The following is a 16,416-nucleotide window of genomic DNA, read 5'->3' on the forward strand; positions in this document are numbered from 1 at the left end:
GGTCGCGACGCGAACAAGTGTGTGTGTCGCTGGCGTCGTTGTTATACAGCAGCGCTGCGACGTGCCGTATATAGATACGTATACATATACCTGGCACTCGTGGCGCCGCTCGCCCGTGTGGACGAACATGTGCGAGCGCAGGTTGGAGGAGACGGAGAACTCGCGCAGGCAGATCTCGCACTGGAAGGGCCGCCGGCCGCTGTGAACGATGGCGTGCGTCTTCAGGTGGCTCGAGGTGGCGAACGCCTTGCCGCAGTCGGCGCACCGGAACCGGCGCTCGCCCGTGTGCACCACCGCGTGCGCCTTCAGGTTCGACGAGGCGCTGAACTGCTTGCCGCACACCTGCGCGACGGAAAAAAAAACAAGCGGCAGCGCGGGCCTTCTTTACGGGCAGCAGGTGGGGGGGACATGAAAAGAGCAGCGGCTCTCGCAGACACAACCTGCCAGCCCCAACGCGTGTTTCTTCTTTTCTTTCTCTCTCTCTCTCTAGCCATCTCCCCTCCTTATTTTTTATTTTTTTTTTCCTAGAGGAAAAGGTGAATTTTTTAGCCTACTACTGCTGCTGCTGCAGCTGCGGCTGTTGTTGTTGAGGTCGCGCTTTCAGTGACGGATGTCCAAGGATCAAACAGCTAGTGTGCGAATGCTCGAAACTTTCGAATAAGCGAATCGATTGTCGTCTTATTCGACTCAGTTTTCCGAGTTGAATGGTCACTATTCGTTAACGCGAATATTCTTTCGAATACCCGAAGTTGGGGACTGTGCCCGATAAAACGTGATAATTGGATCGAAGAAGAGCGATAGATTGGATCCTGGCGCGGACATGAAGTAAACGTAAAAGTATAAGTGTACACTCTTAAATAAAATTACACCCTTTTGCCACACAACGACAATCGTCATCTGTCTTGTCCGCATTTCCTTTCTTTAACGCGGCGAGCCCGGTACTTCCCAGTAACGAACGCCATGCGAGTTAACAGCATGCCATACCATTCCCGACAGGAAAGTAGCGGGCGCGGTGTTTTCAACAAAGAAAACGCAAGCAAGACAGATGAGGATTATCGTTGTGTGGCAGAGATACACCCCAAAGGGTGTAACTTTGCCTAAGTGTGTAGCAGTTAGAACAGGCTGCGTCGCTCTGGCAGCCATATTATTCCGGCTAAACTGCCATCGTTCGCACTTACCGAAGAATCCCGAGTGTGCGAACAAAGTGCTTAATTTGTTCCCTGTGCTGTGTTTGTGTTTTTAGTAAACAAGGCTTTCGTGACGTACAATGAGACGACAGAAACTTGCTAGCGTTGCGATTACCAGCAGGATGCGAACGCCGTCTTGAAATTAACTTACGGGGTTTTACGCGCCAACACCACGACCTGATTATGAGGCACGCCGTAAATTGGGACCACCCGGGGTTCTTTAACGTGACCTGAATCTAAGTACTCGGGTGCTTTCGCTTTTCGCCTCCATTGAAATACGACCGCCGTGGCCGGGATTCGGTCCCGCGACCCCGAGATAAGCAGCCCAACACCATATAGCCACTACCACGGCGGGACGCCGTCTTATATTAATGGTGAAAATGGCCCGTCCAGTATTTGAAAACTATTCTAAACACATTCGATTCGATTTGCTTGTGGCACTGTTTGATTTGTATTCGATTCGCGGTCTCACATATTGCCATTAATTCGCACACTCGTACAGTGATGTCCACTCGTGCGTATGCCGCTCATTTAGCTTGCGCCTCTACCGCACCCGCGTGGTGTAGTTAGTCAACCATCGTGTCAATCAGCTCATTTGCTGGCTAATTAGTCGCTCATCCAGCGAGTCAGTCATGTTAATTGGTTATAGTTACACTCAGCGAGGCAGGCAGTCGGCTAACTTAATTTTTTTTTTCGCTAATCAGCTAAACGGTTACACATTCAGCCGGTCAGCTAACGACCTGATCAGTCAACTAACATGTTCTTTCGTTTGTTGGCTAATTACTCACTCATATTAGCGAGACTGTCAATTAACGAGCCGATCAGTCAACTAATCTGCCGGTTCGATTGTTGGCTAAATTAGTCACCCAGCGCCAACCAATCGGACAGTTATACAGTGGGTTTACGCACAGAAGCAGCAGCGAAGTTGATTGGGTTAAAATAACGCTCAGAACGGCACGCATGTGCAATCACAAGCACCTAACACGGAAAGCACGGCTGCGCCGAGTAGTCGGGCTTGTGTTCGCGTCGATATTTTGTTTTTTTGTTTTGCCTCACTGCTTTCGAGAAACTACTGTTAATATTTTCTTCTTCCCTTGAGCCACCCGCACGCGATGTGGTCTTTTTACGCACTTTTCTTTTTTTGCCTCCGAAACCACTACGAGCTATATAACACGTCGCACACACCTCCGACCTACTTCGGTCCCCAAACTATACACGGAGCTGCAGGCCCCGTTAAACCATGTTCCGCCGGTCAAAGCCGGTTTCCGCACGGCTGGATTATCGGCAGCTTCCATTAGCGTCTCTAACGTCGCCCGGCGCTCCCCCCGGGACCATGTGACCTCGACATCCCCCGCTGCCGCCTCCACTATCGCGGAGCCTACGCAATGCTGCGCCTGTAGTGAGTGCGTCTGTGTGTGCGTGCGTGTGCGTGTGGCTGTTCTTAACAGGCTATTTAAACAATCGCCTGCGGCAGAGATATCAAGCTCTTAAGGCAGACCACGCACTTGAAGAGGCTGACATTGCTCGCACAAGAGGTCGCAAAGATATAATACGCAATAACAATAGTAATCCTCGTTTCCTCGAAATAACACGAGCACACACACAAACACACGCACAAGAAAAAAAAAAAAAACGTGCCACTACGTTGAAAGTTGTGTATCACAAGCAATCGACCAACACAGGTACGTATATAGACTGCGCCCTTTTATAAGTGTGGGTGCCACACAAGGATTCGTGCGTGATTATAATCTGCACAGTAGCCCATATGCTAACAACTTGGTAATGCACTAGTTGGTAAGCAAGTACTATCCGCTAGTCACCTTCTCTTTAAGCATTGGACTGGAGTGTAGCTAACGATGCCAAGCAGAGGCGTATAGCCAACGGCGTTGTTCTCGATGTCAGTACACGGCGTTCAATTTCAAACCTCGATTAAAGAAACCCGATTTTAACAAAATGCTTTCGATCCACCCCCCCCCCCCCCCCACACACACACACACCGCAATATTTAGTTTTGTTTTCCTATTGTATAAGTACAACTTCATTCTATTGCATGATTATTCTAAGTGTTCCTGATTTAACGAAATAATTCTCTGGTCCCACATACTTCATTCAGTTGACCTTCAACTTTAATTGCTGAAAGTACGCTCTTATATATAGCGGAAACAGGTTACAATTTGTCTGGAAAGGACCCTCGGAAATCGAACTCTAATACAGGCTGCCCCAGCTAACTTTAGCAAGAGTTTAAATTCCCGATACAGCTTTCTGTTGCTCGATACGTGCTACATGAAAGTGTTTTTCCGAGTGTGAAAGTAGCCCGCAAATGCACGAAAAATTCCCGCGCGACTGGCCGCTCTAGGCACTTTTCGTGCCTCGAGCAGAAATACACTGTTGGCAGCGAACTAATTATTGGATTCAATAAGTTCAACACTGAGGCCTCTTTTAGACAGCTGTAAAACTTCAGAGCCAATCAGTACATGAAGCATGCCCGTTTCATACAAGTCGAGATACACGTGGTGCGGCGGTGAAACTCTGCTTTGATATTACAGTCCCTCCCCCTTCCCCCTCCCCCACCACCTTTCTTCTTTCTTTAAGCCTTTGATGTTGGGTTAGTTGGAAATGGGAGAACTAGAAATACTATAATCTCATTCCCTTGCAGAGTTTTTATTTCACACTTTTTCTTGACAAAGTCCTTGACATTGTCAAGTTCTTTGTTCAGCTTGAATGAGTAAAGAGCAAGGCGCAATAGACCAGGGCAGAAGAGCAACACAAACGACAGGTTCTACTGTCCTGGTCTATTGCCTCTTGCTCTTTACTAATTCAAGCATGAACCAACTAGCCCAAGCAAGAGCTTTACCTTAGCATATTCCTTTGTTCAGCGTCGCCGCAGATGACAGGTGCTTCTGGTTTATTGTGAATTAAAAAGGCTGGAGTGTGGGTGTGGGTGTGTGTGTGTGGGGGGGGGGGGGGGGGGGGGGGGAGTGCACACGCATACTGCGCGTTCAAATGTGTTAACAGAGTAAACTCACCGTAAAATGCTATCAGTCTGCGAAACATTAGCGAGGACGCTAGCCAGCGGTTTATGCGGCATGGCCATCGTATACCGACTCAACATTCGGTGCAGTCGAATCGGCATAATACGATCCCGGTTTATCCGAATTTCGTGGTGATACGAATTTACAAATAGTCCTTCGCGGAACACGTTATGTACGAAGGGTTCTCTTTCGGGGTGATTCGTACGTTCTCTCGTGCCGCGATGTATCATACGATCATCTGAGCCGCCTAGATGATGGTCAAGTCAGCACGACCGCCGCGTACAGTTTCAAAGTCGGCGTATTTTCTGTCACCCTAGAAGTAATCTTCATACGCACTCCCCCCCCCCCCCCTCTCCAATTTATCACTAAATGAAATTATTAAAGCCTTGCGTTCTACGTGCCAAAACCACGATACGATTATGAGCCACGCCGTAGTGGGGGACTCCGGATTAATTTTGACCACCTGGGGTTCTTTAATGTGCTCAGCCCACCCTCTCGGGCTTAGCAGAGCAACACCAAAGCCACCACGCCACTACGCCACCACGGCGGGTCTCCCGATTGTACATGCAAACAAACAAAAGAAGTCCCAGCTTCACTTTAATGCTCTGATTGTGAATGTTTCGATCACACGAAATTCGAATTATACGACTATTCGAAGAGGTTCCGAGAAGTTCGTATCACCGACATTTCTAGTGCGCGGCAAAACTTTCACCTTCTAGCGTACGCGACGATCATTTGCCCGGTGGTCGTCTCTTGCTACCTCGGCAGACTATGCGAAAAGGCAATGAAGAAATCGGCCAGGACCTGGCAAGTGTGTGGTTTCTTGCCCATATGTAAGAGCATGTGCGTGCGCAGGTTGCTGGCCGTGGCGAACGACTTGGAGCAGACGAAACAATAGTGAACTCCAGACGACGCTGAGGAACCGGCGACGGCTGCGGGATGCTGATGCACAAGGTGCGGAGGTACCGCCGGTGGCGCCACCTGTTGACCGTCTGGCACACCAGTGGCGGCAGCAACCGCCGCAGCGTGGCCCTGGGCGCGCAAACCAAACACTCTTGGAAGTAGCAAGAAAATAACTGGATCAGAGGGGCTCGGTGTCTTGTTAGTTACCAACATATGAAGAGGCAAACAATGGAGCCAGAGAAAGAATACAGGAATGAATTGATATGTCTAATTAAAATCAAGAAATGATAAACTAGGTAAAGGGAAATAAAGGTAGGCGAAAAGACGACCTGGCCGTGTGTAGGAGCCGGTCCCACGCCTACCGCACGTACAATTCTTTGCCAATTAAGGATTAAGATACCGCGGCGATGGCATGCGGCGGCCATCCACCGATCCACTACCTTGGCTATTTACGTAGGTTATTCCTGGGAGTTTTTGCCACTGCAACTCACGACCATGGCGGCGCATGTGGAACATCCTTCTAACCTCAGCAAATGAAAGTGCGAAAATACGAATTCAGTCTGCGGAAAATCCTGCCATAGGGGCTGAGGTTATGTGTTTCGCGCACAGCGAATCCTGTTGTTTGTGACACTAAGTGAAAAAAAAAAAAAAAAAAGGCTGCGGCTTAGCTCAGATAACCCTAGATATGCAAAGCGAAAGCTTGGTGTAGTCTGGTTAAGTCTTGGTTTCACTTGGTTAACCTTTGGTTTAGCTGTCATTATTATAATCAGGTATACAATCATCCCCAAAGGGAAATGCCTAAATGTCTCTGCCGAAGTTTTGTACACCGATCTGTTGTACATGAAGTGGATACATGGCTCAATTCTGCCAAATTCTGCCAAACAGGCGGGCACTGTCTTATGACCTATCATTTATGTTCGTCATACACTCTTCTCATACTATGCCAATTTTGGTACATACGAAGTTAACGAAACGGCCATGAGAGCACCAACATGTAGGCGGTTACATAGAAATAGACTGGCAAAGTGCAAATGTTCGCGAAGAAATGCTGCGCAATTTAAATCAATTCCCCCAAAGGGAAATGCCTCAGTGTCTCTGCCGAAGTTTCGTGCACCAATGTGTTGTAAGACTACGTTGAAGTGGACACCTGGTTCTGCCTTCTAAGCCTCCGCGACGTGCGCACTGCCTTTGGAGCCAATCGATGCTGTAGGGCCACGAGATACCAATTTATATAACCTACATAGGTTCTGTAGGTATCTACGTAGATTATTTTACAATATTCTTTAAAATATTATTATTCTCCACATAGCAGTTATGGGGCGCAACGAAGTTGTTCACCAAGCATAAACCTTTTATCTAATTTATGTACCGTACATATCCCTAATACAAAATAAAATAAAATAATGCTCAGTCAAACGCTACCGGCAACCACCGTCGAATCATTACGTTTTCATTTTTGCGTTAGGTCGTATAAAGCGCTTACTTATTTTGTTTCTTTATTGATTTGCCCACTTTGTAGGTATTCATCGGACGAAAAATGTGGGCAAACTTCGTAGCTGGAGCAGTCGAACACAACGTCATAATTTTTGTTTAACATCTACTTCCACCAAACAGGCACTGATAAATATTTCACAGCCGTATATTATGTTTACAGCAGGAGGGAGCATAGTAAACAAAAAAAAAATTGGCTGCGGCTTAGCTCAGCTAACGCTGCATATGCAAAGCGAAAGCTTGGTTTAGTTTGGTTAAGTCTTGGTTTCACTTGGTTAACCTTTGATTTAGCTGTCATTATTATATTAGGTAAACAATCATCGTTAAGCCAGGTATGACGGCTGTGTCCAGGTCGGTGGCTAGACATGACTGTGATTAGGCTTGGGTAGACACGCATCGTTCTACGGTGCGACGCCTGTTGTGTCGCAGGGAAAGCGCAAGTGCTAGACATGCAAAGAGACGCCGCGAACGTGCGCGGCGTCGAAGCACAAACGTACAGGGCGCGGACGAGGTCGCTACATTGATCCCGACAGTGCGATGCCTGCTGCATTCCGGACCCACTCCAGGGAAGCAGGTCGCCTGGCGATATCCGCGGGTTGGTCAGCAGGGTTGCCAGATTGGTCTATTAATGGCCGAATTGGGCTGCTTTTTATGCTGGTTGGCGTCGAAAATTCCGAGTTGGCTGCATGGCTATACGTGGGCTATTCTTGTCTTAAGGACTCCCGAGGACCACGTCAACACTGACAAAATTCGGGAACGCCGGTTTATGAAAACTCAACGCTCATTGCTGCTACAAAGGTATGTAGGCGATCTCGAAGGCTGTGTTTTCAGGCAATATCGGCGCTGCGAGGATGGCGTTAAGTCGTTGCTGCCACGTTTATACGTCATTTCAGCGCTAAGCTCTCTTGCTGTTTTGGGCTTGGCGCCATCTGCTGCCAGTTCACGCGCGATTCAGTAAGAACAACAGTGGGGCTGACAGCTGTCGAGTACGTGTTCTGTGCGGGCTGCTTGCTATACAGCATGTCTATTATGCGGAGTTACACAACAGCCGAAGTATACGTACGTATGTCGTGGCACGTCATTTTCGCCCGTGGCCCTTCAATGTTTACGATGTGTTCCTCGAAGCCCATTGCTTGGTTTGCCCGCAGATCACCGCGTTATTTATTTACCCAGTAACTGTACTAAAAAATCCGCAACTCGCTTTAAGCGAGAAACGCGGGGATTCGAGTTTTTATGTACAGTGCGCGCCACACTTGTGTAGAGCGCAGACCACTCCGGAGGAATTCAGTGCCGTACCTAAAGGCTGGGCTCGAGATAAGAGGTGTCTGGGCACGCAGCGGCCGAGGCATCTAATCTCGGGCCCAGTCACTACCGTTAGACGTCGCTGGCTGCCTCCGGAGCGGCCCGGCGGCCGCCTTTCCCGCGCTCTACACAAGGGTGACGCGCACTGTACATGCTCAGCGAAGCGCAGTGGTCTTGACTGTCGATCGAAACAAAATATTTTGCTCTGTAGCATCACCAAGCTTAGTTGACATCTTAGTTGAAATAAAGAAAAAGAAATGGGCATGGGCAGGGTATGTAATGAGGAGGGAAGATAACCGGTGGTCATTAAGTGTTACGGACTGGATTCCAAGGGAAGGGAAACGTAGCAGGGGACGGCAGAAAGTTAGGTGGACAGATGCGATTAAGAAGTTTGCAGGGACAACATGGCCGCAATTAGCACACGACCGGGATAGTTGGAGAAGTATGAGAGAGGCATTTGCCCTGCAGTGGGCGTAAACAGGCTGATGATGATGACCAAGCATCGTCAAGTTGTGGGCTAGCATCAGGAATGCAAAAAAACATTGACGGAAATCCAATGTTCCGCTTGCTGTCTGAGCTTGCTTTGTCCCTATATACTTGCGCAGCCTCTTTCGAACGCAGCTGTCGAAAGCGTGTTGTTCAGCCAGGTTTCGTTGACTAAGAATGATTTGAGAAACCTCATGTAGAATGAGGCACTGCGTTAAGTTTGGTCTCGCCGAGAGTGGGGACTGCAGCAAAGATTTTCGGCCAGGTGAAGAGTTTCTGTCGCGTTTCAACTCTGCAGTTCTATGTGGTATAAGTGGCAGTGGGCGTTAACTCAAATGGGGCTAGATTGTATATTTAATCCATTTGCGCAAATCCCCAGTGTGAGAACTATCAAGCGGGACTTTACGCAATGTTTCTCTTTTTTGTTCTTCGTTTTAGCTAAGCGGCTTTGTATTACGTGAAAGTTGTGATTGTTTCATGGGACTTTTTGAACGTTGCATATTATTACAATGATAACCTCTCTAAATACACGAAAATGATGTTCGTCAACAGTTAAGATGGCTAGGTGATTGCTCACCAAAGGTCGGTGAGTGACAGCCTTGTCAACGTCAGGACGATAACTCGTCGATTATCATACCGTATTCTTGCGACAATCTTTTCCCCTTTAAACTATGTGCGTACGAGTAATTGCGGTTATGCCTTACTTTCTATATGCACGTACTTTATGACCATTGTATTTCCTCTTTGTTCGTCTTACTATTGATTACACTGTACTTCGCTGACGCGTATTTTCGAGATGTGATGAAAAACAAAAAACTACATTCGATATACATAATAGGTGTTTGTGGTATTGTTGCGTGCATATTTTACTATTTTTGCCCTAATCGCAGTCGCGGTGGTTGGGAAAAGGGCTCTTGCGAGTTTTTAAATATATATAATGTTCTACTGATTTCCTATTCTGATGTGCAGTGCTTGAATTCGTTAGACGAAGGGGTTTACGCTGTACTTCATTACAGCCGTGCGCGACCCATAGATATTACGTTCCCTAGTGGAACCCCATTTCTTTCTTTTTTAATCGCAGTCAAAGTAAGGTACATAGCCCTCCTCGCAAAATTTGGCAACACACGCATTCGTGCCTGCATGCACAGGGACTTACGTATGCGTTTTTATATTGCACGAATCTTGCCAGCGAATCCCTGTTTAAACATCGTACAGTTTAACTCTTTTCGATACTAATAAGACCTGGATTATTGCCAGCGCCGTAATCCAGGTGGCATTTAAGACTGTAAAGTTTAATTCACCTCTTCTGTTATGGGCCAGCAGGTCGCTCTGTTTCTTCCCACTCAAAGGCGAATTGCAGTCACATGCCACTTCTTCGCACGATCAAAACGCGAGAAGGTTTCAAGTTTTCTCGAGAGTCCAGTGTGCCTCTACGCGGCAGCATTTGTTAACTCAACGTCTAGCTGCTTTCGAGTAAAAAAATGAAAAACTGAGAGATTAAGAGAGAGAGAGAGAGGGGGGAGAGAAATAACATGTTTACTTTATAAATCAAGCCTAGAAAGACATCCTTATTTTAATGCCTTGAGTTCGGGCCGCCTCTTGGGCACTCGATCGTGACCAGCCGAATCTGATCCTCGAGGTTGGAGCTGGCAATATTTTGCCCGACTTCTATAGAAAAATGCCTCGGGTAAAGTGAGGCGTGAACTAAAGTTAGCTCCGTACATGTCTCAGCAAATACCGGTACCGTCATGAGTAAATCGAAAAAAAAAAGTATTCGGTTCATTGCAACAAAAAGCGGTGTCTAAATCCACGTCTGAGTGGCAGCAAACTTTGGTGGCAACTCTCACTAGAATTCTTTACGCAGACCTTCAAGCCGGTGTTGTGCTGGGCGCATGCGGCGGAAGTAGTTTTAGAGCCGGAAAAATCTACCCCATCTGTAAGACATCTGCAGAACATCATCAAACGTTTTGGATATATGTTTTTGGCTATTTTTCGCTCATGAAAAATTTGGGTGTGGCTATTTTTGGGCTACATTTTGAGATCATTTGGCTATTTTTTGCTGGGACCATCTGGCAACCCTGATGGTCAGACGCCGCCTGGCGACAACGGCTCAAAGCCTCCCGCCCCCGAGCAACCTTCAGAGAAGACCGCCCGGCCACGCTCTCGTCCATGGCCAAGCCATAGAATAAAGAACCAACTTGCCAAAATCGCACTGACTAGGCGAGCGCGGCGTTCCTCTTAGCCAGGCGCGGGGCGAGTCACGTGGTCAGGCGGCGACCCAGCTGCGGAGAGCACATGCGCCAAGCCAGCGGCAGCGGTGGAGCTCGGCGCGGTGCGTTGCCAAGGCTACGGCGCAGCCGACGTCAAATGAAGGTCAAGTAGCTGGCGATGGCGAAACTCGGATCGACGCGGTTAGTAAAGCTCTCATAAAAAAAAAAAAAAAAAAACTGAGTGAATTCGATAACGAGAAGCCGTGTTCAGCTGGTTCACCACGAGAATACGACCAACTACTACGCACGCGCTCATGTGTGTGTCTTTGAAGAACACACACTAACGGATTATCTTCGAAAAAAAAAAAAAAAAACTCCAGTCGGAGAATCCGAACTCCGATCCTGCTGCCACTACGCGCGTCTTGGGCAGGAAAAAGGAAACGGTCGGGCAGGAAAAAGGAAAGTGAGACGGTGAAGATCGACACGCACGGTGTCACAATCACGAAAGCGGTATCAACTCGTATAGTTTATCTTTATTTATTTTTTCCGCTTCATAAAAATTCATGTTATCGGATGCGAGAGGCGAGACGGCACGCGGTATACGCCGTATATCTCACCTGCATGTGTTCCTCGGCTTCGCGGTGGTCCAGGAACAGACGACAGCAGACGGGGCATTGATGCGTGGCCAACGCAGGCAGCAGGTGGCGCTGCTGCTGCTGCTCGCATCCTGCTGGCTTCCGTTCAAGGCACCGTGGTTCAAGGCCACTGCCGCCGGCAGCTGCCGCCACCGTCGTAGCCGCGCCGCCGCTACCGTTGTATTCGTCGAAACGCGCAGCAGGGACAAGGTTGCCGCTCCGGATCGGCTGATCTGGCAGACCGGCTGGCCGCGAGGTGGTGGGCACTCCGGTGACCCCAGCCGCGAATACGAGGGAGCGTCTGGGATGTCGCGTCTCCATATCTGCGCGGCTGACTGGTCGATCTTCGGTACTGACTTTTGGGGGAGAGTAGTGTACCACCACGGCCGCTCGATGCCGGGCCGTGGTACAACACATATTATAAGACTTTCAAACGCTCCTGATACTCGGACGGCAGCGAGAGAGATAAACGCAGCACTGTACTCAATTGAATATTAGCACCACGTGTACGCAAAATCGCTGATACGCGTATATATCATTAAATCATCAAGCAGGGAGTCCTGGAGCGCTAAAGGGCACTCATTACACATAGGAATATTATGTTACCGCGCATATTAGTAAACAAAGTACAATTCTGAAACAGTAGAGCAGCTGCTCTCATCCGTGAGTGCATGGCAAGCCAGAAGTACGCAATAACAAAAGACAGGTGGCGACGCCGTCGTGAATTTCCCGCACCACGTCGTAGTGACGTCATACATTCTGACGGCTTCAGCGCTTGAGCTGGGCCAACATAGTTTATCGGCACACATAGACTATTGAGCACATTCGGAAGCCAGTGACCTATATCTAGAAGTTTCGGGAACTTTTCTTGCGCCAAAGCGGCACCGGCACGACAAATTCCTTTGAAATCCGTGACGTCATCAACAGTGATCGAACAAGGGGTGTCTCAGATTGTCTTAGTCAATTTAGGCAAGAAATGCTTTCGTCAGGGCAGAGTACGCTGCATGCTGCCTATAGTTTCGATATATAGTTTCGATACATTTCATTTTTAGCGGGAATTAAGTCACTAAGTTATGATAATTATTAGAATTTCCTGTTTTTAATGTCTTAGTTGATCCCAATTACCTTCCTTGTTATGTTTAGCTATATTAAGATGGTGAGTCATTGCATGGTCGGATTGCGAAAAAGAAAAAAAAAAGGAAATCAACCCCCGCTTTTCTAAAACGGAATATTATCTCATGATTGCTCTTTGTCTAAAAAAAAAAAGCAGTTTTGATGCAACAAGATGGCTCACTGATAACTGTAAATTGTTTTTAGAGCGTATGTCATTAGAAGAGCCCTTTCTGCACCTACTATCTGTCTTGTGTCCATTTGCTTTCTTGATTGCTTTAACACGAACACCGTTTCCGCAACTTTCCTCTACACAACCGTGTCCCGCTGATACCCGCACGCCTTTCGTGACCTGAAAGTTCGGCGCGCGGGAAGATACGCGTATAGGAAACAAACGCAAGACAGATGATTATTGTCCGGGGACACGGCAAGTCCCCAAAGGCTGCAAATCTTTCTTATATTGTAGGAACAAAATGGTGTAAACTTTTAACTCATTTTTTGAGTGCTCTCGTATAGTGCTCTACGAGGAAAGAGCGCGCTTCCTGGTGACAAAAAAAAAAAAAAGGGTGAACATCACTCCATCGCAAGTATAATATTGCATTGTATAATACTGGGCTGCATAGCATAATACGACGATGTAACGCGGCATGTCTGTCTCCACGTCTTTCTCGAGCTAAGGAATAAAAAAAAGTTACGCCATCCACCGGTGGGCGGTACAAACTGCCGTCCAGAAAACGAAAATACCGTTGATCCAGAGATAACCCTCGTGGTTTCCACTCGCGAGCCCTGAAGGTGCTCGTCGGTAACCGCGCCTATACAAATAGGCGCAATGACGAAAACGAAGCATGGCGAGGCAAAACAGACCGATGGTCAAGTGTATGTAGGCCCGCGTTTTTACGCACAGTGCTGTGAGATAATCAATTGACGGCGCACCATATAATACAACGAGAAGAAGATAAACATCCGTGCCGCGATCTAAATTATAGCGCCACGGAGAAGAGGACAGCGGATATTCGCGAAGGCGCCATAGCTCAAGTATACGCAGCCTTCTGCAGCGAAGGCGGCAGTGCGTCGCGAAAACGCGAGGGAGACGGTGAACATTGTAATGGTGATGTTGCTTACCGACAGCTTGAGGGATGCGCAGCAGACCTGTGCTGACGATGGTGCTCTTGGTCCCGGTCAGGAGAAGAAAGAATAAAAGCGCGTGTCGGGAGCATAGCGCGCACACCTCTTCAGTCTCTTCGTCACAACCACGCGCAATGGAAACCTTGAATTCTTGTCCATTTTCCCTGGAAGGAATTTTCAGAGGCCCTTTGAATGGGTTCATGTATACTCCTCTCTATTATACATGTATAAAAAGCTATAGCTATATCGCCTAAAACATATCTGACGACTTAATACAACTGAAGGCTATGCAGGCGCCCTTGTTGCAACAGCAACAATGGCGCGCGATTGGTTGGCCTATTCAGCAAGAGAACGGCCAGGCCGCAGCAGCAACGGTCACGAAACCAGGCGAGATTCGCAAAGCTTCGCTTTTAAAGAAGTCACAGTTTCGCCCGACAGGCGAAGCTTTGATTGCGATAGCAATAAAGACAGCTATACGAAGTAAGTTTAGTCGTTTTATCAGCTGCATAAACTTGTGTAAACACTCGCTTACTAAATTAGCAAGCACGTTGTAACGCTCGCGCAGGCAAATACGGACACTCGCTGTCATAACGCTGGCGTGATGAAGAGCGGCAGCAGCGGCGAGCGAATTCCCCCCTTCGCGCTGCCTCTCGCTTCAACGCGAACTAGGCGCGCGAGAACATAGCGCGCACGGAACCATCAGCTGTCTCAGGCCCGCTAGCCTTCGAACCCAGCGCAGATAGTCTGCAAAATAGGACGCGCGCGGCCGTGCTAAACCACCGCGGTTGGAGCAGCGCAGTAATTGTCTCATTACTGCGCTGCACTTTACCCAAACCTTTCCTTCCCATCAACAAGAATCTCCTTCTCTCTCACTGACTCTGTATGGCCCTATTTGGCGGATATTATTTGGTTGGAGCTGAATTTGGAAATTCATGGGATGCCTTTCGTGCAAGGTGAAAACTTGCACAAAGGGATCAATGAAGTGGCAGACCAGCTGGAAACGCCTCGTTTGGTTATGCACGACATTGCCTCAGTACACAGGCTGCCCACACAGAAAGATAAAATACCTGGCATAATCGTGCATTTCACAAGGCAGCGAATCGTGGTTGAACAAGAAGAGGAAACGAAAAGATAGCCATCCGCGCATCTTCATTAAGGAAAAGTTGACCCGTCACTGGAGAAAAGAGGAGTGACAGAAAAAGGGGGAGGGGGAATGCAAAGGAATCAGGGGCCCACTTACGGAGATGTGTGGCAAATAAAAAAAAAAAAAAAATGTCGGACGCTTTCTTTACCCAACTTTTCACACTCTGTCTCAACAACAGGCCTGCGAGAAGAACGTGAGCCATTTTATGACAGCAATTCTTAAACAAAAAACAGGCATATTTGGGAAAACAATATTATTGAACAACAAAGAACTAAAACACGGATGCTTTCACGACACAAAACATGCAGAACGCTAACATATGTTTCTACAGCAAGCAATTTTAAAGAATGGCATCGCGAATGGTTTTACAATATAGTAACATTCGGTGCAAAAGAAAAAAAGAACGAACATCTAGCTTGGCCGAAAAGAGCGCTTTTCATACATCGCGGTTTCTCCATAAACACAGTGATAACTTCGTCGACATTGACCTGCATCCGGCGAATGGAGATGATAGCCAGGCCATTGAGCCGCTATTCAGCCGTCCGGTTCCTCAACTATGTTTTTACTCTTTTCAGTGTCGAGGAGCTGCGTTCTGCAGCAGCTGTAGTCACTGGGAGCGTTGCGAATATCTTGAGGAGCGTGTGAACGTTCGGGAAGAGGGCTTTGTCGCGTTCAGCTAAAGCGTCCGTCGCAAAATGGGGAAGTTTTTCCTCTTGCATGGCTTGCCATTTAGTTTTCAATATTTCCCATTCACCGTTTAGTGTAAGGATATGCGCTGTTCTCATATCTCTGAGGTAAAAATCAAAGGCCGGCTGCGCAGATACAAATTTGCCCTTGGAGGTGTGCTTTGGCAATACAAATTGCAAAATTTGCAGTGTTTTCCAACGGTTTCCAAAGCGCCGTTTGAGGGAAGCTTTCAGGTCATCTATGTATGGAATGAACGTGGCTCGCCTGTAGTGCTCTTCCGCAGAACTACAAGAGTAGTTTGTCCGGTATCTCTGTGTTCCTACCCCTCGTGAAATCTCGCACTTCACTCCGAACTCCGCCGCTCTATCTTGACATAGAGAAAGCATTTTGTGGAATTCTGCCTCCGCGTTAGTGGCCATCTCTTCGAGTTTTGTAAGCACCAGGTCAACCTGCTCCAAGGCAACGCTCATGTCAATAGATGGGCTCTGCAGATACACAGACAAGTGGTGTGTGAGGCCTATAGGAATGTCTTACTAAGAGCGAGGCATAAAAGAAAGTTGAGTGAACAGATTCGCTGATAGAGGCAATGAGCAGTGGACGCTGTCGCTTCGTCAGGGAACGTGTCCATGAACTCTTCAAGTGAGCGAACTATCTCAGCGGCGCTGCATTCAACGGAGTCACCGAGCTAAGAGATGATCCCACTTGGTTTCAGTTGGCATGACCGTTGTGTCAGGATGATTGATACGGTGGTCGCTGTCCTGGGAATGTTCGGCTATCGGGTTGCAAATTGCGGAGGTCATTCTTTTGCTATCGCAGTCTTTCTTTGAGGTTTTTAGTTTCGCCGATGTAGCTCGCATCGCAGTCAGCGCAAATATATTTGTATACAGTGCTTTGGGTTGGACGGTCTTTGGCGATAGGTCGAGAACATGTGCTCGTAGGCTTGTGAGCCACTCGGACGCCTTCTTTTCTGTGAATACGGGCGATGGTTTCGCTGGCGCCTCGGACATATCGGAGAGTGAGGTGTTTCTGTTGCGGTGTTGATTGGGGGCCGGACGCTGAATTTCTCGGCGAGCGCTGCTGTGCTTTTGGAATTCAAGTGCTTTC

At 48.0% G+C, this 16,416-nt stretch overlaps 1 long non-coding RNA gene across 1 annotated transcript in view; it reads left to right on the plus strand.

The window, feature by feature from the left end:
- LOC140216715 (uncharacterized) overlaps nt 1-5,493 on the plus strand; it is a 17,069-nt gene extending 11,576 nt beyond the window's left edge. The window contains exon 2 of the long non-coding RNA XR_011893373.1: nt 5,075-5,493. This is a non-coding gene — a long non-coding RNA (uncharacterized lncRNA). The remainder of the gene's footprint in view (nt 1-5,074) is intronic.
- Nucleotides 5,494-16,416: the final 10,923 nt, after the last annotated feature.

Source organism: Dermacentor andersoni, chromosome 3, assembly GCF_023375885.2.
Source record: "Dermacentor andersoni chromosome 3, qqDerAnde1_hic_scaffold, whole genome shotgun sequence".
Classification (NCBI taxonomy): domain Eukaryota; kingdom Metazoa; phylum Arthropoda; class Arachnida; order Ixodida; family Ixodidae; genus Dermacentor; species Dermacentor andersoni.